At 36.2% G+C, this 24,832-nt stretch overlaps 1 non-coding gene across 1 annotated transcript; it reads left to right on the top strand.

The window, feature by feature from the left end:
- The first annotated feature begins 8,907 nt into the window (after positions 1–8,907).
- Positions 8,908–9,091, top strand: LOC130344863 (U2 spliceosomal RNA). The gene has a single exon (XR_008883685.1). It is a non-coding gene; the product is annotated as a U2 spliceosomal RNA (small nuclear RNA).
- Positions 9,092–24,832: the final 15,741 nt, after the last annotated feature.

Here is a 24,832-nt window from a genome sequence, read left to right as displayed (position 1 = left end):
TGACCACGTCTTGTCTTATCCTTCTGTGTGGATGAGTCGTGTCAGGGGTAGCAAACTGGGTGCCACCTGCCGCAGCAAGACCATCCCGCTTTGCAGCGGGCTCTGGTGAAAACCAGCGGCACGTTAGACTCCGCTCCCTGGCACGGCTCACGTCATCATCCACACAGGCCCAGAGGATCCACCACTTGCCGTGACCCTTACAGTAAGATCCGGCCATGGATCCCGCTGGGGTGCCTCTGCCAGATGTTTCGGATCTCTCCACCGTTGTGGCTCAAGAGTCGCAGCAGTTAGCTTGTGAAGCGCAACAGCTGAATCAACTTTCTGCTATGTTGCAACAGCTTTTTGCCGCTCAGCAGCAACCTGTTCCTGAGCCTCCTCCTGTGTCAGCTGTTTCTTCCAGGTCCAAGCTTCTCTTATCCTTGCCCTTAAAGTTTGACGGAGATCTCAAGCTGTGTAGAGACTTTGTGACACCGTGTTCTATGCATCTAGAACTCATGGCGAATCAGTTCCAGACGGAGCTTGCTAAACTGGCGTTTGGGGTCAGTCTACTGTCAGGCAAAGCCCTGGCCTGGGCTACACCTCTCTGGGATCGTAATTATCCGATCTCCTGGAACCTTGCAGAATTCCACAAATTATTTGAAGAACCTGCACAAGCCTCCTCTGCCGAGACGGCTCTTTTGACTCTTTGTCAAGGTAACTCCTCTGTGGGCGACTACGCCATTCAATTCCGCACACTGGCTTCTGAAATTGCTTGGAACAACGAAGCCTTGTGTGCCACCTTTAAAAATGGCCTCTCCAGTAGAATCAGGGATGCTGTCTGCTCGAGATCCTCCAACTAACCTGAGCGAACTTATCCATTTGGACACCCGTATTGATTGTGCGTTTTGCTGAGAGACAGGAAGAACTTCATTTGGAAAGAGAACCTGCCCGTACACCGCAATTACCCCGACTGGCTCTTGTGTTCCAATGTCCACCTCTACCGTCTTCTTTGCATCCTGCCGAAGAGGCTATGGAGGTGGATCGCTTTCGCATCAGGAAAGATCCCATCGACGCAATGAGAATTTGTGCCTATATTATGCCAGTCCGGAGCACTTTCTCAAAGACTGTTCTATAAGTCCTCCGCGTCCGGGAGAACGCTTGCATCTTGAACAAGTAAGAGTGGTGTCCCTAGATGTGAATATTACCTCTCCTCATTTGACCATTCCAGTTCAGGTCTTTTCTTCTGCCAAGACATCTTTCAACACTTCTGCATTTTTGGACTCTGATTGCGCTGGCGACTTCATTAGTGCCTCTCTGGTCCAGAAACTTCGTCTTCCAGTGACTCATCTTGCCAAGCCCTTGTATATTTCCTCTGTTAATGGACAAAATCTGAACTGTAAGGTGCTTTACCGCACTGTACCTCTCATCATGCAAGTAGGAGATTTGCATAAGGAAAATATTGAGTTCTATGTGCTACTACATTGTACTTCGGAGCTTCTTCTTGGTCTTCCTTGGCTTCAACGTCATTCTCCTCAACTAGACTGGAAATCTGGTTAAATCACATTGTCACGATTCGGCAGGCTGGAGGTGGATCCTCTGTGCCAGAGAGGGATTGGCGTGGACCGTGTCGGTGGACCGGTTCTAAGTTGCTACTGGTATTCACCAGAGCCCGACGCAAAGCGGGATGGTCTTGCAGCGGCGGTAGCAACCAGATCGTATCCACCGGCAACGGCTCAACCTCCCTGACTGCTGAGATAAGCGCGGTACAAGGGAGTAGACAAGAGCAAGGTTGGACGCAGCAGAAGGTCAGGGCAGGCAGCAAGGATCGTAGTCAGGGGCAACGGCAGGAGGTCTGGAACACAGGCTAGGAACACACAAGGAAACGCTTTCACTGGCACGATGGCAACAAGATCCGGCAAGGGAGTGCAGGGGAAGTGAGGTATAAGTAGGGAAGTGCACAGGTGAAGGTACTGATTAAAACCCATGCGCCAATCAGTGGCGCACCGGCCCTTTAAATCGCAAAGACCCGGCGCGCGCGCGCCCTAGGGAGCGGGGCCGCGCGCAGGGACAGCACAGACGGGGAACGAGTCTGGTAAGCGAGTCGGGATGCGTCCCGCATCGCGAATCGCATCCCGGCTGGGAACATTATCGCAGCGCACCCGGTCGGCAGGTCTGACCGGGCCGCTGCGAATAGGAGAACGCTGTGAGTGCTTCGGGGAGGAGCGGGGACCCGGAGCGCTCGGCGTAACACACATGTTGGGAACAGTTTTGCCAAAATCAATCTAAAACTCTTTCTTCACCTCCTCCTAGGCCTGTTAACAAAAGCCTGCCCTGACCTATAGCTATCCTGACCACGTCTTGTCTTATCCTTCTGTACCACGCTTCATCTCAGCAACCTGTGTGGATGAGTCGTGCCAGGGGTAGCGACCTGGGTGCCGCCTGCCGCAGCAAGACCATCCCGCTTTGCGGCTGTTACGCCGAGCGCTCCGGGTCCCTGCTCCTCCCCGAAGCGCTCGCGGCGTTTCTCTCCCTGCAGCGCCCCGGTCAGACCCGCTGACCGGGAGCGCTGCACTGACATTGCCGGCGGGGATGCGATTCGCATAGCGGGACGCGCCCGCTCGCGAATCGCATCCAAAGTCACTCACCTGTCCCGGTCCCCGGCTGTCATGCTCTGGCGCGCGCGGCTCCGCTCTCTAGGGCGCGCGCGCGCCAGCTCTCTGAGATTTAAAGGGCCAGTGCACCAATGATTGGTGCCTGGCCCAATCACCCTAATTAGTTTCCACCTGCTCCCTGGCTTTATTACCTCACTTCCCCTGCACTTCCTTGCCGGATCTTGTTGCCTTAGTGTAAGAGAAAGCTACTCTGTGTTTACCACTACTGTGTTCCTGACCTTCTGCTATTACCATTGACAACGAACCTTGCCGCCTGCCCCGACCTTCTTCTACTTCTACGTCTCACCTTGCTCTTGTCTACTCCCTTGTACCGCGCTTATCTCAGCAGTCGGAGAGGTTGAGCCGTTGCTGGTGGATACGACCTGGTTGCTACCGCCGCTGCAAGACCATCCCGCTTTGCGGCGGGCTCTGGTGAATACCAGTAGCAACTTAGAACCGGTCCACCGACACGGTCCACGCCAATCCCTCTCTGGCACAGAGGATCCTCCTCCAGCCAGCCGAATCGTGACAGTAGATCCGGCCATGGATCCCGCTGAGGTCCCGCTGCCAGTTGTTGCTGACCTCACCACGCTGGTCGCCCAGCAATCCCGACAGATCAACCAACAAGATCACCAGCTGTCGTACTTGACCACCATGACACAGCAACTTCAGTCACATCTACAGCAGCTTCAGTCACAGCTACAGCAACTTCAGTCACAGCTACAGCAGCAACAACCATCTCCTCCGCCGGCTCCTGCACCTCCTCCGCAGCGAGCGGCCGCTCCTAACCTCCGCTTGTCCCTGCCGGACAAATTTGATGGGGACTCTAGACTCTGCCGTGGTTTCCTGTCACAATGTTCCCTACATTTGGAGATGTTGTCGAACCAATTTCCTACAGAACGGTCGAAGGTGGCTTTCGAAGGAAGGCTTTGTCTTGGGCCACACCACTCTGGGACTGCGATGATCCTGTCACTGCCACTGTACAGTCCTTCTTCTCTGAGATTCGCAGTGTCTTCGAGGAACCAGCCCGAGCTTCTTCTGCCGAAACTGCCTTGTTAAACCTGGTCCAGGGTAGTTCTTCTGTAGGCGAATACGCCATCCAATTTCGTACCCTCGCCTCTGAATTATCCTGGAATAACGAGGCTCTCTGCGCGACCTTTAAAAAAGGCCTATCCAGTAACATCAAAGATGTGCTGGCCGCACGAGAAATTCCTGCCAACCTGCATGAACTTATCCATTTGGCCACCCGCATTGACATGCGTTTTTCTGAGAGACACCAGGAGCTCCGCCAGGAAAAAGACCTTAATTCCTGGGCACCTCTCTCACGGTATCCTTTGCAATCTACCCCTGTGCCTCCCGCCGAGGAGCCTATGCAAGTGGATCGGTCTCGTCTGACCCTTGAAGAGAGGTCTCGCCGTAAGGATAAAAATCTATGTCTGTACTGCGCTAGTACCGAACATTTCTTGGTGGATTGCCCTATTCGTCCTCCACGTCTGGAAAACGCACGCACCCAGCTCACGTGGGTCTGGCGTCTCTTGGTATGGAGTCTGCTTCTCCTTGTCTCACTGTGCCCGTGCGGATTTCTCCTTCTGCCAACTTCTCCTTCTCAGCTGTGGCCGTCTTGGACTCTGGTTCTTCTGGAAATTTTATTCTGGCCTCTTTGCTTGATAGGTACTGCATCCCGGTGACCCGTCTCGTCAAGCCGCTCTACATTTCTTCGGTCAACGGAGTCAAGTTGCACTGCACTGTGCGTTACCGCACAGAGCCCCTGCTTATGAACATTGGACTGCATCACGAGAAAATTGAATTTTTGGTTCTGCCCAATTGCACCTCTGAAGTCCTCCTCGGTCTGCCATGGCTCCAGCATCATTCTCCCACCCTTGACTGGACCACCGGGGAGATCAAGAATTGGGGTCCTGCTTGCCGCAAGAAATGCCTCACTTCTGCTCCCAGCCCCGTCTGTCGAGCCTCAGTGTCTCCTCCTGTGCCTGGTCTCCCCAAGGCCTATCAGGACTGTGCCGTGCCTCCTCATAGCCCCCGTCCTGGTGACACTCTACCCCGTGCCAAGCCTCACCCTCTGCCCCCCCTCCCCATTCCCACTCCTTCTGAACTGTCTGCCGTGCATGAGCATACCCAGGACTTCACTGTCCCCCAGAAGGAGACTCTACAATCGCTCCCAATGTCCCCGTCCCATGTGGAGCGACATCCCGACAAAAAGAGGGGGAGACCTAAGGGGGGGGTACTGTTACGCCGAGCGCTCCGGGTCCCTGCTCCTCCCCGAAGCGCTCGCGGCGTTTCTCTCCCTGCAGCGCCCCGGTCAGACCCGCTGACCGGGAGCGCTGCACTGACATTGCCGGTGGGGATGCGATTCGCATAGCGGGACGCGCCCGCTCCCGAATCGCATCCCAAGTCACTCACCTGTCCCAGTCCCCGGCTGTCATGCTCTGGCGCGCGCGGCTCCGCTCTATAGGGCGCGCGCGCGCCAGCTCTCTGACATTTAAAGGGCTGGCTGGCCCAATCACCCTAATTAGTTTCCACCTGCTCCCTGGTTTTATTACCTCACTTCCCCTGCACTTCCTTGCCGGATCTTGTTGCCTTAGTGCCTAGAGAAAGCTACTCTGTGTTTACCACTACTGTGTTCCTGACCTTCTGCTATTACCATTGACTACGAACCTTGCCGCCTGCCTCGACCTTCTGCTACGTCTGACCTTGCTCTTGTCTACTCCCTTGTACCGCGCTTATCTCAGCAGTCGGAGAGGTTGAGCCGTTGCCGGTGGATACGACCTGGTTGCTACCGCCGCTGCAAGACCATCCCGCTTTGCGGCGGGCTCTGGTGAATACCAGTAGCAACTTAGAACCGGTCCACCGACACGGTCCACGCCAATCCCTCTCTCGCACAGAGGATCCACCTCCAGCCAGCCGAATCGTGACAGCGGCGAGCTCTGGTAAAAACAAGCGGCACCTTAGACTCCGCTCCCTGGCACGGCTCATGTCATCATCCACACAGGCCCAGAGGATCCTCCACCTGCCGTGACCCTTACAATGTTCTTCCCATTGTTGTGTGGGTCCCATTTCCAGTTTTTGTGGAGTAAGCCGTGATTCAATTTCTTGATAAACGACAAAGCCTGAAGGTGGCGGCAGCATGAAGAGACCATATAGTGGCAGAATGACACAGCCTGGAGTTGGCGGAAGCATGAGGAGACCATAGGGCCTCACAATTGAAAAGATTAAAGATATTTTTTTAAATTGCAGGTGGCCATGTTAACATCCTCCGGATACTTGATAAAAAAACTGCCACACTGCAAAGTAGCTGATTTTCCCCCCAATAGTCCGCACTGACTGACTGCTACTGCCGCCGACTCCAGGGACCGCTGTTCCACTACCACCCGGGCAGGTAGGCTGCCGCAAAGCAGGGTGTCTACGCCGGGCATGTTTGGCTCCAGACTTCCCACTGCTGCCACCATGCTGACTCCCAACCATGCTACCACCTTCCTGGCTCAACTGCTGCCTCATGAACAACCTGTCACCCTCTTCTCTTTTTTTTGTTGTTGTTGTTTTTTTGTTTTTTTTTTGTTTTTATTTGATGTTCACACATTTACATAGAAAAAGACAAAAACACACCAGGAGAGGAAAAATAAATAAATAAAAAAATAAAAACCCAACAAAACCAATATATAGACTTGGTTGTAATTTAAGTAACTTATATATCTATACTAAAATAATTTATTCGTAGCCTCTTTTTTGCCTGAAGTTAAGCCACTTGGACCAGTTATTGAAAAATTTTGAAAGATAATTTTTTGAAGAAGCAATCATCTTTTCCATTAAACAGTTTGCATTTGTGATATTAATTAATTGTTGTAGGGGGGGGGGGGGGGGGGGTCTCAGTGGTTCTCCAGCTAGCAGCTATGTTTAGTTTTGAGACTGTTAATAATTGTATAATTATAATCATATCTTTAGGTAAGATCTCTTCCATCCCCACATGTAACAGAGCTATCCCCAGATCCCAAGGGAAACTGCATCCCAAGATTTCCTCTAGTAATTTATAAATTTGTGCCCATAGTGGTTTAATTAGGTCGCATTCCCACCAGATGTGTAGAAACGTCCCTACCTCTCTTCTACACTGCCAACACCTGTTGTCACTTCCGGGGAACATTTTGGAAAGTTGGTATGGGGTTTGGTACCACCTGTATAACATCTTCCTGTGTGTCTCCACATGTGATATGCAATGAGAACTGTTAACTGTTGACGTATATGCCTGTTGCCACTGTAACATCGAGAATTGCCTACCAAGATCTTTTTCCCACCTTACACAAAATGGGAGAGGTTTCCGATTCGAGTTCAGTACTTCGTAGATTTTGGAGATGCCCTTCTTGAGCGGGTTAGTTTTTTGTTAATCCTACATTAATTGATGAGATACAATGCCTTAGTTGTAAATACTTATAAAATTCTATCTTAGGTAATTTATATATCTCGGCAATACTTGAAAATGGTAGTAATCCACTAGAATCAGAAATCTCTGCCACTGTTGAGATACCTCTGTTTATCCACGTTTGAAAATTAGAATCTGGGATTAGTTGTTGAATCATGGTAACTGGTAAGTTTAAGATAGGTGGATGGGTTATTAGGCTGCTAATTCCACTTGCGGTCCATACTTGCTTAGCCGCCTCAACAGTTGGAAGATAACTCTCAGTGTGTGCTGACGGGATATGTTTCATCCAAGGGATTGTTTCTAAGGATCCTACTTGTGTTTCATTATTCTCAATTTCCACCCATTGCTTCAAAGTATCTTTTCTCCACCCTGCGTGTAGTTGTTCTAGGATAACTGCCTGGTAATATCGATATAAATCTGGGCATCCCATCCCCCCATTCACAACTGAAAGACACAGTTCACCATCTTCTCCTGATGATGAAGCCCCTTCTGCACCCGGCTCCCAAGTGCGATCGGCTTCATCATCGAGTTGTGTCTGCACATCACTGATGTCCTTCTCAGGTTCAGGAGCTTCAGGAGCCTGAACTCTCCCAACACCACCTACCACACCACTCTCCTGATCACTACTTACCTACCTAGCGAAGGAAGTGGGGGAGGTCTCCTCCACTTCTTGGCTGCGTAGTAGCTGCTGACTGTCCTCTAGTAGATAGTCCTGACTAAAAAGTGGAGCTGAACCCACAGCATAGGATACTTCTATGGGGGAGGGAACAGCATAGTACAGAGGAAATTGGAGGATAGGGACTGATCCTGGGCCATGCCAACTGAGGGTTGTGTCTGAGGAACCCACCGACTTGACTGGTGGTGTCAGATGTCACTTGTGATGAAGTGGATGACAGAGTTAATCAGTCAATGACAGCAGATGGGTTGCTGGTCGAGACACAACCACTAGCTGACACCGGGAGCTCAGGCCTCTCGCTGCGACTCCTGCTGCCACTCGTCCCTAGTCTGCTGTGACCTCTGCCTGAGCCTGATGAATTTAGGCCTCTGCCACTCCTCTGTGCATGTCCTGGCACTTCTCTGCCTGACATACTTAGTGCGTATATGAGGGTGTACTTTTGGCTGGCCTTTCACAGTAACTTGGCCCTTAAGACTTTAACAGGAACAAAATGGTACACCACCTATGTACGCACAGGTTACACTTAATAGAGAACAATACTCTGCTACTCATCCAGTATTAGGCACTAATATCAGGTGATTATGGCTTTAAGTTCTCTGCTCATTCTAACTGGCTGGCTACTATTAGCTTTTCAGTTGTTGTACACACCAGTGCTGCAGCACAGAGTTGCTGTGTACTAAAACCAAAATTGCACTCTCTCTCTCAATCTCACTCCCTTCCCCATCAGTGCTTTGAGGCTGGATTTGGGGTTGAGGTGAATTGCTGCTGTAAAAATGCTTTTCTGTGCAACACACTGCTCTCTGTTTCTTTCTCTTTCTGCAATAGTGAGTGGCCGCAAGATGGCTGCTGATTATATAGGACTGTGACATCACAGGGGTGGCTGGCTGCTGATATGCTGCATGTGATTCAGGGTCATCCCGCCTCCCTGTATTCCCGCCTTCCCAGCATTCCGTGCCCCATGTCCGGACATGTGGAACCGCCATCTTAAATGCCCTGAAGACCGCACTAAATGGAGTTTAATGAAGCGATATGTGGTGATATTCGGATTCGTTGCAAAGCAAATTTTTCCTGAAATTCGTAACAAATTCTGATTCGGCAGATTTGATTTGCTCATCTTTAACTATAACACATGTATATGCTATAATACATGTATATACTATAACAGTATAACAGTCGCTTCTCGGCCTTTTGGCTAAAATCAAGTGTAGTATCTGTTCTTATTAGTTTCATACTGGAGGCAAGCTACGCGGGTTTTGGGCTGGTGGGCATGGGTGCTGCATGGAGGGGGCAGGTGTACCGGGGTGTTCCGGGGCTGGTTCTGACGTGCCCTGATGTGACCTGCTTCCTCCGGGTCTCGCCGTGAGGTTGGGGGGTGTAGAGCCGAGGTACTTCTGTGCCTCGGGGAGTGGTGACCCTGAGGTGCCAAAACTCACTGGGTGTTATAACTCACTGAGTGAACGCACTGCACCATACTCTTCACCTTTGGCACTCACCCTTGGTATCCCGGCCTTCTGGCTAGGATAAGGGAAATTTTTATAGATCCGGCAGGATGAACGGGCAGCATATCTGCACTCATCCACTTATTTATTATTTTTGTATGTCACTGTGCCACGTTTAATGTTTTTATATGTACACAGGATTGCCAGGATGCAGTAGCCCTTCTGGGTGTCCCTGCTGGCAGTCTAGGGGAGGTGTGTGTGGCCTTTTGGTTCCTCACCTCCCTGCAACCCCTGGGCATCTTGGCTTCGGTCAAGATGCCACCAGTATACGGCTCCTCGGTTGATACCTTGGTTAACGCCTAGGTTGAAGCCAGGAGCATTTGCGGCCCCTTAGTAGCTTCGGCGAAAAGGGGCATCGAACCTGGATCCTTGCAGGTGCCTTTTGGCCCGGAGGTGAAGGGTAGGTTTGTTGGGGGGCCTCTCTCCTGTTGGAGAAGGGCTTGGCGATAGACCGCTTCCTTTGTGCACGTTTTTTAGTGTGACACGTTTGCACTTTTTCTTGCACTTTGGGTGATAGAGAGCACTTGCCTCGGCTCTTAAAAAAAAAAAATAATACTATAACAGTATAATACATGTATATACTATAACACTATAATACATGTATATACTATAATACTATAATACATGTATATACTATAATACTAATAATACATGTATATACTATAACACTATAATACATGTATATACTATAATACTAATAATACATGTATATACTATAATACTATAATACATGTATATACTATAAAACATGTATATACTATAATACATGTATATACTATAATACTATCATACATGTATATACTATAATACATATATATACTATAATACATGTATATGCTATAATACTATAATACATGTATATACTATAATACTATAATACATGTATATACTATAATACTATCATACATGTATATACTATAATACTATAATACATGTATATACTATAATACTATAATACATGTATATACTATAATACTATAATACATGTATACACTATAATACATGTATATACTATAATACTATAATACATGTATATACTATAATACATGTATATGCTATAATACTATAATACATGTATATACTATAATACATGTATATACTATAATACTATCATACATGTATATACTATAATACATGTATATGCTATAATACTATAATACATGTATATGCTATAATATTATAATACATGTATATACTATAATACATGTATATACTATAATACTATCATACATGTATATACTATAATACATATGTATACCATAATACATGTATATACTATAATACTATAATACATGTATATACTATAATACATGTATATACTATAATACTATAATACATGTCTATACTATAGTACTATAATACATGTATATGCTATAATACTATAATACATGTATATGCTATAATACTATAATACATGTATATACTATAATACATGTATATACTATAATACTATAATACATGTATATACTATAATACTATAATACATGTATATACTATAATACATGTATACACTATAATACTATAATGCATGTATATACTATAATACTATAATGCATGTATATGCTATAATACTATAATACATGTATATACTGTACTATAATACTATAATACATGTATATACTATAATACATGTATATGCTATAATACTATAATACATGTATATACTATAATACTATAATACATGTATATACTATAATACATGTATATACTATAATACTATAATACATTATATACTATAATACATTATATACTATAATACATGTATATACTATAATACTCGTATATACTATAATACTATAATACATGTATATACTATAATACTATAATGCATGTATATGCTATAATACTATAATACATGTATATACTATAATACTATAATACATGTATATACTATAATACTATAATACATGTATATACTATAATACTATAATACATGTATATACTATAATACATGTATATACTATAATACATGTATATACTATAATACTATAATACCTGTATATACTATAATACTCGTATATACTATAATACTATAATACATGTATATACTATAATACTCGTATATACTATAATACTATAATACATGTATATACTATAATACATGTATATACTATAATACTATAATACATGTATATACTATAATACTATAATACATGTATATACTATAATACTATAATGCATGTATATGCTATAATACTATAATACATGTATATACTATAATACTATAATACATGTATATGCTATAATACTATAATACATGTATATACTATAATACAATAATACATGTATATACTATAATACTATACTACATGTATATACTATAATACTATAATACATGTATATCCTATAATACTATAATACATGTATATACTATAATACAGTTATATACTGTATATACTATAATACTACAATACATGTATATACTATAATACTATAATACATGTATATACTATAATACATGTATATCTATATACCGTATTTATCGGGGTATACCACGCACCGGCCTATAACACGCACCCTCATTTTACCAAGGATATTTGGGTAAGAAAAGTTTTTTACACAAATATCCATGGTAAAATGAGGGTGCGTGTGTGCGCATGTATACCCCGATACACCCCCAGGAAAGGCAGGGGTAGAGAGGCCGTCGCTGCCCGCTTCTCTCCCCCTGCCTTTCCTGGGGTCTAGAGCGCTGCTGCCGGCCCTTCTCTCCCCCTGGCTATCGGCGCCGCTGCCCGTTCTGTCCCCCTGACTATAGGTGCCGGGGAGAGAAGGGGCGCAGCTGCCCCGTTGCCTTCCCCCATCCCCGGTGGCATAATTACCTGTTGCCGGGGTCGGGTCCGCACTGCTGTAAAACATGTATATACTATAATACTATAATACATGTATATACTATAATACTATAATACATGTATATACTATAATACATATATATACTATAATACATGTATATACTATAATACTATAATACTATAATACATGTATATACTATAATACTATAATACATGTATATACTATAATACATGTATATACTATAATACTATAATACATGTATATACTATAATACTATAATACATGTATATACTATAATACATGTATATACTATAATACTATAATACATGTATATACTATAATACTATAATACATGTATATACTATAATACTATAATACATGTATATACTATAATACTATAATACATGTATATACTATAATACTATAATACATGTATATACTATAATACTATAACACATGTATATACTATAATACATGTATATACTATAATACTATAATACATGTATATACTATAATACATGTATATACTATAATACAGACATTTAGTGTATTTTGTCCTGTTATTGTCGGTGTCCATACATCTTCTTATCCACATAGACACCTACAGTCACCGTCCTCTGACATATACACTATAATACATGTATATACAATAATACTATAATACATGTATATACTATAATACTATAATATATGTATATACTATAATACTATAATACATGTATATACTATAATACTATAATACTATAATACATGTATATACTATAATACATGTATATACTATAATACTATACTACATGTATATACTATAATACTATAATACATGTATATACTATAATACATGTATATACTATAATACTATAATACATGTATATACTATAATACTATAATACATGTATATACTATAATACATGTATATACTATAATACAGTTATATACTATAATACATGTATATACTATAATACTATAATACATGTATATACTATAATACATGTATATACTATAATACTATAATACATGTATATACTATAATACATGTATATACTATAATACTATAATACATGTATATGCTATAATACATGTATATACTATAATACTATAATACATGTATATACTATAATACATGTATATACTATAATACTATAATACATGTATATACTATAATACTATAATACATGTATATGCTATAATACTATAATACATGTATATACTATAATTCTATAATACATGTATATACTATAATACATGTATATACTATAATACTATAATACATGTATATACTATAATACTATAATACATGTATATACTATAATACTATAATACATGTATATACTGTAATACTATAATACATGTATATACTATAATACATTATATACAATAATACTATAATACATGTATATACTATAATACATTATTTTCCATATATACTATAATACTATACTACATGTATATACTATAATACTATAATACATGTATATACTATAATACTATAATACATGTATATGCTATAATACTATAATACATGTATATACTATAATACTATAATACATGTATATCCTATAATACTATAATACATGTATATACTATAATACAGTTATATACTGTATATACTATAATACTATAATACATGTATATACTATAATACTATAATACATGTATATACTATAATACTATAATACATGTATATACTATAATACTATAATACATGTATATACTATAATACTATAATACATGTATATACTATAATACTATAATACATGTATATACTATAATACTATAATACATGTATATACTATAATACTATAATACATGTATATACTATAATACATGTATATACTATAATACTATAATACATGTATATACTATAATACTATAAAACATGTATATACTATAATACTATAATACATGTATATACTATAATACTATAATACATGTATATACTATAATACATATATATACTATAATACATGTATATACTATAATACTATAATACTATAATACATGTATATACTATAATACTATAATACATGTATATACTATAATACATGTATATACTATAATACTATAATACATGTATATACTATAATACTATAATACATGTATATACTATAATACATGTATATACTATAATACTATAATACATGTATATACTATAATACTATAATACATGTATATACTATAATACATGTATATACTATAATACTATAATACATGTATATACTATAATACTATAATACATGTATATACTATAATGCTATAATACATGTATATACTATAATACTATAATACATGTATATACTATAATACTATAATACATGTATATACTATAATACTATAATACATGTATATACTATAATACTATAACACATGTATATACTATAATACATGTATATACTATAATACTATAATACATGTATATACTATAATACATGTATATACTATAATACAGACATTTAGTGTATTTTGTCCTGTTATTGTCGGTGTCCATACATCTTCTTATCCACATAGACACCTACAGTCACCGTCCTCTGACATATACACTATAATACATGTATATACAATAATACTATAATACATGTATATACTATAATACTATAATATATGTATATACTATAATACTATAATACATGTATATACTATAATACTATAATACATGTATATACTATAATACATGTATATACTATAATACTATACTACATGTATATACTATAATACTATAATACATGTATATACTATAATACATGTATATACTATAATACTATAATACATGTATATACTATAATACTATAATACATGTATATACTATAATACATGTATATACTATAATACAGTTATATACTATAATACATGTATATACTATAATACTATAATACATGTATATACTATAATACATGTATATACTATAATACTATAATACATGTATATGCTATAATACATGTATATACTATAATACTATAATACATGTATATACTATAATACATGTATATACTATAATACTATAATACATGTATATACTATAATACTATAATACATGTATATGCTATAATACTATAATACATGTATATACTATAATTCTATAATACATGTATATACTATAATACATGTATATACTATAATACTATAATACATGTATATACTATAATACTATAATACATGTATATACTATAATACTATAATACATGTATATACTGTAATACTATAATACATGTATATACTATAATACATTATATACAATAATACTATAATACTATAATACATGTATATACTATAATACATTATTTTCCATATATACTATAATACTATACTACATGTATATACTATAATACTATAATACATGTATATACTATAATACTATAATACATGTATATGCTATAATACTATAATACATGTATATACTGTAATACTATAATACATGTATATCCTATAATACTATAATACATGTATATACTATAATACAGTTATATACTGTATATACTATAATACTATAATACATGTATATACTATAATACATTATATACAATAATACTATAATACTATAATACATGTATATACTATAATACATTATTTTCCATATATACTATAATACTATACTACATGTATATACTATAATACTATAATACATGTATATACTATAATACTATAATACATGTATATGCTATAATACTATAATACATGTATATACTATAATACTATAATACATGTATATCCTATAATACTATAATACATGTATATACTATAATACAGTTATATACTGTATATACTATAATACTATAATACATGTATATACTATAATACTATAATACATGTATATACTATAATACTATAATACATGTATATACTATAATACTATAATACATGTATATACTATAATACTATAATACATGTATATACTATAATACTATAATACATGTATATACTATAATACTATAATACATGTATATACTATAATACTATAATACATGTATATACTATAATACATGTATATACTATAATACTATAATACATGTATATACTATAATACTATAAAACATGTATATACTATAATACTATAATACATGTATATACTATAATACTATAATACATGTATATACTATAATACATATATATACTATAATACATGTATATACTATAATACTATAATACTATAATACATGTATATACTATAATACTATAATACATGTATATACTATAATACATGTATATACTATAATACTATAATACATGTATATACTATAATACTATAATACATGTATATACTATAATACATGTATATACTATAATACTATAATACATGTATATACTATAATACTATAATACATGTATATACTATAATACATGTATATACTATAATACTATAATACATGTATATACTATAATACTATAATACATGTATATACTATAATGCTATAATACATGTATATACTATAATACTATAATACATGTATATACTATAATACTATAATACATGTATATACTATAATACTATAATACATGTATATACTATAATACTATAACACATGTATATACTATAATACATGTATATACTATAATACTATAATACATGTATATACTATAATACATGTATATACTATAATACAGACATTTAGTGTATTTTGTCCTGTTATTGTCGGTGTCCATACATCTTCTTATCCACATAGACACCTACAGTCACCGTCCTCTGACATATACACTATAATACATGTATATACAATAATACTATAATACATGTATATACTATAATACTATAATATATGTATATACTATAATACTATAATACATGTATATACTATAATACTATAATACATGTATATACTATAATACATGTATATACTATAATACTATACTACATGTATATACTATAATACTATAATACATGTATATACTATAATACATGTATATACTATAATACTATAATACATGTATATACTATAATACTATAATACATGTATATACTATAATACATGTATATACTATAATACAGTTATATACTATAATACATGTATATACTATAATACTATAATACATGTATATACTATAATACATGTATATACTATAATACTATAATACATGTATATGCTATAATACATGTATATACTATAATACTATAATACATGTATATACTATAATACATGTATATACTATAATACTATAATACATGTATATACTATAATACTATAATACATGTATATGCTATAATACTATAATACATGTATATACTATAATTCTATAATACATGTATATACTATAATACATGTATATACTATAATACTATAATACATGTATATACTATAATACTATAATACATGTATATACTATAATACTATAATACATGTATATACTGTAATACTATAATACATGTATATACTATAATACATTATATACAATAATACTATAATACTATAATACATGTATATACTATAATACATTATTTTCCATATATACTATAATACTATACTACATGTATATACTATAATACTATAATACATGTATATACTATAATACTATAATACATGTATATGCTATAATACTATAATACATGTATATACTGTAATACTATAATACATGTATATCCTATAATACTATAATACATGTATATACTATAATACAGTTATATACTGTATATACTATAATACTATAATACATGTATATACTATAATACATTATATACAATAATACTATAATACTATAATACATGTATATACTATAATACATTATTTTCCATATATACTATAATACTATACTACATGTATATACTATAATACTATAATACATGTATATACTATAATACTATAATACATGTATATGCTATAATACTATAATACATGTATATACTATAATACTATAATACATGTATATCCTATAATACTATAATACATGTATATACTATAATACAGTTATATACTGTATATACTATAATACTATAATACATGTATATACTATAATACTATAATACATGTATATACTATAATACTATAATACATGTATATACTATAATACTATAATACATGTATATACTATAATACTATAATACATGTATATACTATAATACTATAATACATGTATATACTATAATACTATAATACATGTATATACTATAATACTATAATACATGTATATACTATAATACATGTATATACTATAATACTATAATACATGTATATACTATAATACTATAAAACATGTATATACTATAATACTATAATACATGTATATACTATAATACTATAATACATGTATATACTATAATACATATATATACTATAATACATGTATATACTATAATACTATAATACTATAATACATGTATATACTATAATACTATAATACATGTATATACTATAATACATGTATATACTATAATACTATAATACATGTATATACTATAATACTATAATACATGTATATACTATAATACATGTATATACTATAATACTATAATACATGTATATACTATAATACTATAATACATGTATATACTATAATACATGTATATACTATAATACTATAATACATGTATATACTATAATACTATAATACATGTATATACTATAATGCTATAATACATGTATATACTATAATACTATAATACATGTATATACTATAATACTATAATACATGTATATACTATAATACTATAATACATGTATATACTATAATACTATAACACATGTATATACTATAATACATGTATATACTATAATACTATAATACATGTATATACTATAATACATGTATATACTATAATACAGACATTTAGTGTATTTTGTCCTGTTATTGTCGGTGTCCATACATCTTCTTATCCACATAGACACCTACAGTCACCGTCCTCTGACATATACACTATAATACATGTATATACAATAATACTATAATACATGTATATACTATAATACTATAATATATGTATATACTATAATACTATAATACATGTATATACTATAATACTATAATACATGTATATACTATAATACATGTATATACTATAATACTATACTACATGTATATACTATAATACTATAATACATGTATATACTATAATACATGTATATACTATAATACTATAATACATGTATATACTATAATACTATAATACATGTATATACTATAATACATGTATATACTATAATACAGTTATATACTATAATACATGTATATACTATAATACTATAATACATGTATATACTATAATACATGTATATACTATAATACTATAATACATGTATATGCTATAATACATGTATATACTATAATACTATAATACATGTATATACTATAATACATGTATATACTATAATACTATAATACATGTATATACTATAATACTATAATACATGTATATGCTATAATACTATAATACATGTATGACTGCAAACAAAGAAGTGTATAGTCCAGCTCACTCCCTCAGCCCGTCGCGCCAGGACCGGCGTGGGCAACGCCGACTGGAATTGACAAGAAGAAGCAGAATGTCCAGCGCGAATGAAAAGGAACTGGATGTTTATTCCAATAGCCAAAAAGACACGTAGAACATGACAAGGTGACGCGTTTCGGTCCTAAGGTTGGACCTTAGTCATACACTAGTATACAGTGAGTACAAACCTTATATAGGTGGCCCTTCAAACGCCGACCAGTAATCCGGCCGCATCCGAATAGGGTCCTCCTCCTATCTCCGTGACGTGGGGGGGATGAGTAAAGCCCGGAGCGAAGAATGAAAAAGTGAAAAGAAAAAAGCGGAGACAAAAAAGCAAGGAAAAGAAAAAGAAAAAGGAGGTGGAACAAGAAAAGGAAGAAGAAAAAGAAGAAAAAGGACCATACGTAATCGCCCCCACGTGACGGAGAAAGGTTACAATCTTAGACAATGCAAAAGGTCAATAAAAACAATAACGTTTATTACATGTAAGTGAAATATTTTAAAAAAAAAGATCAATAATAAAACACATAATCTTATTCTAAGACTACTCCCAAAAGGGAGAGAAGGAATGAAGGGAATGTACTATGTTTGGGGTTTCATAAGGAAAAGAAATGGAAAAAGAAATTGTTAAACGATAAACAGTAAATTAAATGGTATTACTATTTTTTATATATAATAAAAAAAAAAAATGTAATTCACTATATATAAGTAAATACATAATATGATGAAATAGTATGTACCAATAACTTTCTCACAAGAGAAAGAATACTATATCCTATGAAACCCTAACATAGATACTCGTACAGGATCAGCAAGTAGCTAGATTAGTCTGGGGTACTGGAACCGGTCAGGGAAAAGGATTAGCTTCTGTGACACAGACGCCGAGTCTATCACCTCCGCATCTGAGGCTGAGGACTCATTCCAGCAGCATAAGGATATGCAACAAGCCTCACAGAGCACACCAGCACCCATAACGACCCGGGACCAGTATGCATCTGCCCGTCCAAAAAACGCCGGAGGGCGGGGAAGAAACACAGGTCAAGACGTCCGGAGATCACAAAGGAACAAGAGGTAACCACCATACCTATCTACAACTTGTCTGCAAAGGTGTTCACGGCCGATCAACTATCTGTTATGTCTAAAGGACTGACGTTTGCTCCCTCGGTACACTTTGATTTATATCGGACTCTCTTGGACATCAATAAGTTTGTCCGTAACATTACCGTCAAGAGACATTTTTATAATATCTCTAAAAGTAATCCTGATACGAGGGTCGATGCCAGCACGGACCTGTATAATGACATGCAACCTACCCCTGTAGAATCTGATTGTGAGACCTCCAATATATTATCTATGCATGATGATCCTAGTTTTGTGTCATCCATTCCCCCATGTTTGCCCACGCCTGTTTGCAATAGTGGGGGGGTTGCACTTACCTTTAGGGATCTGGTTTCGGTCTCTGAGCTGCAGGAGCTCCGGTCTTCCGAATTTCGGTCCGGACCTCCTGCATTTCCGACACCGAATCCGGACTTCTACCCCATTGGCTCTCGTACCGCTTCACTGGATTTTTTCCAGGAAGCTGTGGAGAGGGATCTCACTAAATTGGCCAGACAGGCTAATACAGGGAAATTTAACCACAATCTCACTCACAGGGAGAGAACAGCTCTATCACAATTAACAGACATGGGAGACATAATTGTCCGCCAGGCGGATAAGGGGGGAGCTGTGGTCATTCTGGATGCTGGTCTGTATGCTAAAGTCAATATGTCTATGCTATCTGACATCGATACATACAGGCCACTCCGGAGTGACCCCACTCAAATCTATAAACGTGAACTAGGTGCACTTGTGGATCTTGGGGTTAAGCATAATATTTTTTCCAAAAAGCAGGCGGAATATATGATTGTGGAGGACCCCGTGGTCCCCATTTTCCACTCCTTACCCAAGATCCACAAGTGTGTTTTTCCTCCCCCTATGAGGCCTATCGTTGCGGGGATATCTTCCCTCAACGAACGCCTTTGCGCTTGGGTTGATGCTTCCCTGCAGCCTTTGATTGCACATATGCCGGGATACATCAAGGACACCGGCCATGTTCTACATATGATGAACCAGATAAAGTGGAGTGATTCATACCGATGGATTACAACTGATGTTGTCTCACTATATTCTGTTATCCCCCACTCCCTGGCTCTTCAGGCTTTAACATGGTTCCTTATCACATACTCTGATTATTCTCATATAGTACAAGAGTATATCATTCAGGCGGTGGACTACCTGTTACACCATAATTTCTTTATGTTTGATCACCATTTCTTTTTGCAGGTGATGGGAGCATCTATGGGGGCGAAGTTCTCCCCCTCTCTCGCTAACATTTATATGTGTTGGTGGGAGAGGGGGACAATCTTCTCCCCATCTAACCCATTTTTGTCGTGCATGATCTGGTATGGCCGCTACATAGATGATATTCTTATCATCTGGAGTTCCGATGTGGCGGCCATACCGGATTTCTGCACGTACATCAATGAGAATTCTCTTAACTTGAGGTTCACTCTTAATCATGAGGTGTCCATGGTTAGTTTTCTTGACTTGCATTTGATGGGTGACAATGAGGGATGCTGTGTGAAAACTGCTACATTTCATAAAAAAACTGCAGTAAATTCAATATTACACGCGTCCTCGTGCCACCCATCACATGTAACTCGTAACTTGCCCACGGGTGAGATGGTGAGAGCCCGCAGAAATTGCTCAGCCGACCCAGATTTTAGACGGGAGATATGTGAAATTTCTTCCCGTCTCCAAGCCCGTGGGTACCAGTCTCGGGACATAGAGAGGGGCATCAATATTGCCTCGAATAAAAATAGGGCGCTGTTGATCTCTCCCTCCTACAATAAGACACGAGGTACCCAGAAGACCCCAGATTCCCCGGTGGTCTTCTGCACCAAGTATAGTCTTGAATATAAACGGATCTGTAACATCATACACAAATATATGCCCATTGTCTTATGTGATCCTGCCTTTCAAGGGGTATTCCCTACAGGATATAAATGTATATCCAGAAGGGCCCCGACTATCGGTCAGAGCATTTCACCCAGTCTATTTTCCACACAGCAGAAATCACAACCAACCTGGTTACGCTATATGGGGTCCTACAGGTGTGGACACAACAGGTGCGTGTGTTGCGGTTTTATGCAAAATTCAAATTCGGTGGTTTCAACTACTACGGGCGACACCCATAAAATTAATGCTTATATCAACTGCAACACACCGTACGTTGTTTATGTCCTTACCTGCAGAGACTGTAATTTACAATACGTGGGGTGCACTTCCACTCCACTGAAAGTCCGTATCCGAAAACACATCTCGGATATACCCCACTTTAATTCAAGACATATCTCTATGGTCTCGAGACATATAGCCGAGGTGCATGCCGGCAATACGTCATCCCTTATACTACAGGGGCTAGAACGAGTCAGCCCACCTGTGAGGGGCGGCAATGTCAAACTCAAACTCCTGGACCGAGAGGTCTATTGGATTTTGAGATTGGACAGTCGCGTCCCTCGGGGCCTTAATAAAAGGATGGACACCATTCTCCATTATTAGTGATTTTTGGTTGGAGATTCATTTAGCTCTGTTCCTCCTATTTGCTTTATTGAAATACTCTTTTTTGTACGGGTACCCCATACTCGAATTTATTTATGTTTTGCTCCCTCCATTTAATTGGTTTTGCCTTTCCTATTTAAATTTCCCTTGTTCCTCTCAATTAGGATGCTCATGACTATTATACCATGGGCTTTCTCACCTCTGTTTTCTTTTTTCCCCTGTCCCCTCCGCTAATCCTTTTCCCTGACCGGTTCCAGTACCCCAGACTAATCTAGCTACTTGCTGATCCTGTACGAGTATCTATGTTAGGGTTTCATAGGATATAGTATTCTTTCTCTTGTGAGAAAGTTATTGGTACATACTATTTCATCATATTATGTATTTACTTATATATAGTGAATTACATTTTTTTTTTTTATTATATATAAAAAATAGTAATACCATTTAATTTACTGTTTATCGTTTAACAATTTCTTTTTCCATTTCTTTTCCTTATGAAACCCCAAACATAGTACATTCCCTTCATTCCTTCTCTCCATTTTGGGAGTAGTCTTAGAATAAGATTATGTGTTTTATTATTGATCTTTTTTTTTTAAAATATTTCACTTACATGTAATAAACGTTATTGTTTTTATTGACCTTTTGCATTGTCTAAGATTGTAACCTTTCTCCGTCACGTGGGGGCGATTACGTATGGTCCTTTTTCTTCTTTTTCTTCTTCCTTTTCTTGTTCCACCTCCTTTTTCTTTTTCTTTTCCTTGCTTTTTTGTCTCCGCTTTTTTCTTTTCACTTTTTCATTCTTCGCTCCGGGCTTTACTCATCCCCCCCACGTCACGGAGATAGGAGGAGGACCCTATTCGGATGCGGCCGGATTACTGGTCGGCGTTTGAAGGGCCACCTATATAAGGTTTGTACTCACTGTATACTAGTGTATGACTAAGGTCCAACCTTAGGACCGAAACGCGTCACCTTGTCATGTTCTACGTGTCTTTTTGGCTATTGGAATAAACATCCAGTTCCTTTTCATTCGCGCTGGACATTCTGCTTCTTCTTATAATACATGTATATACTGTAATACTATAATACATGTATATACTATAATACATTATATACAATAATACTATAATACTATAATACATGTATATACTATAATACAGACATTTAGTGTATTTTGTCCTGTTATTGTCGGTGTCCATACATCTTCTTATCCACATAGACACCTACAGTCACCGTCCTCTGACATATACACTATAATACATGTATATGCTATAATACTATAATACATGTATATACTATAATACTATAATACATGTATATGCTATAATTCTATAATACATGTATATACTATAATACTATGATACATGTATATACTATAATACTATAATACATGTATATACTATAATACATGTATATACTATAATACATGTATATACTATAATACTATAATACATGTATATACTATAATACTATAATACATGTATATACTATAATACTATAATACATGTATATACTATAATACTATAATACATGTATATACTATAATACTATAATACATGTATATACTATAATACTATAATACATGTATATACTATAATACTATAATACATGTATATACTATAATACTATAATACATGTATATACTATAATACTATAATACATGTATATACTATAATACTATAATACATGTATATACTATAATACTATAATACATGTATATACTATAATACATGTATATACTATAATACTATAATACATGTATATACTATAATACAGACATTTAGTGTATTTTGTCCTGTTATTGTC

This window comes from Hyla sarda, chromosome 1 (assembly GCF_029499605.1).
Source record: "Hyla sarda isolate aHylSar1 chromosome 1, aHylSar1.hap1, whole genome shotgun sequence".
Taxonomy (NCBI): domain Eukaryota; kingdom Metazoa; phylum Chordata; class Amphibia; order Anura; family Hylidae; genus Hyla; species Hyla sarda.
Note: the sequence above shows the minus strand (reverse complement) of the source record. Positions and strands in the feature narration are given on the sequence as shown.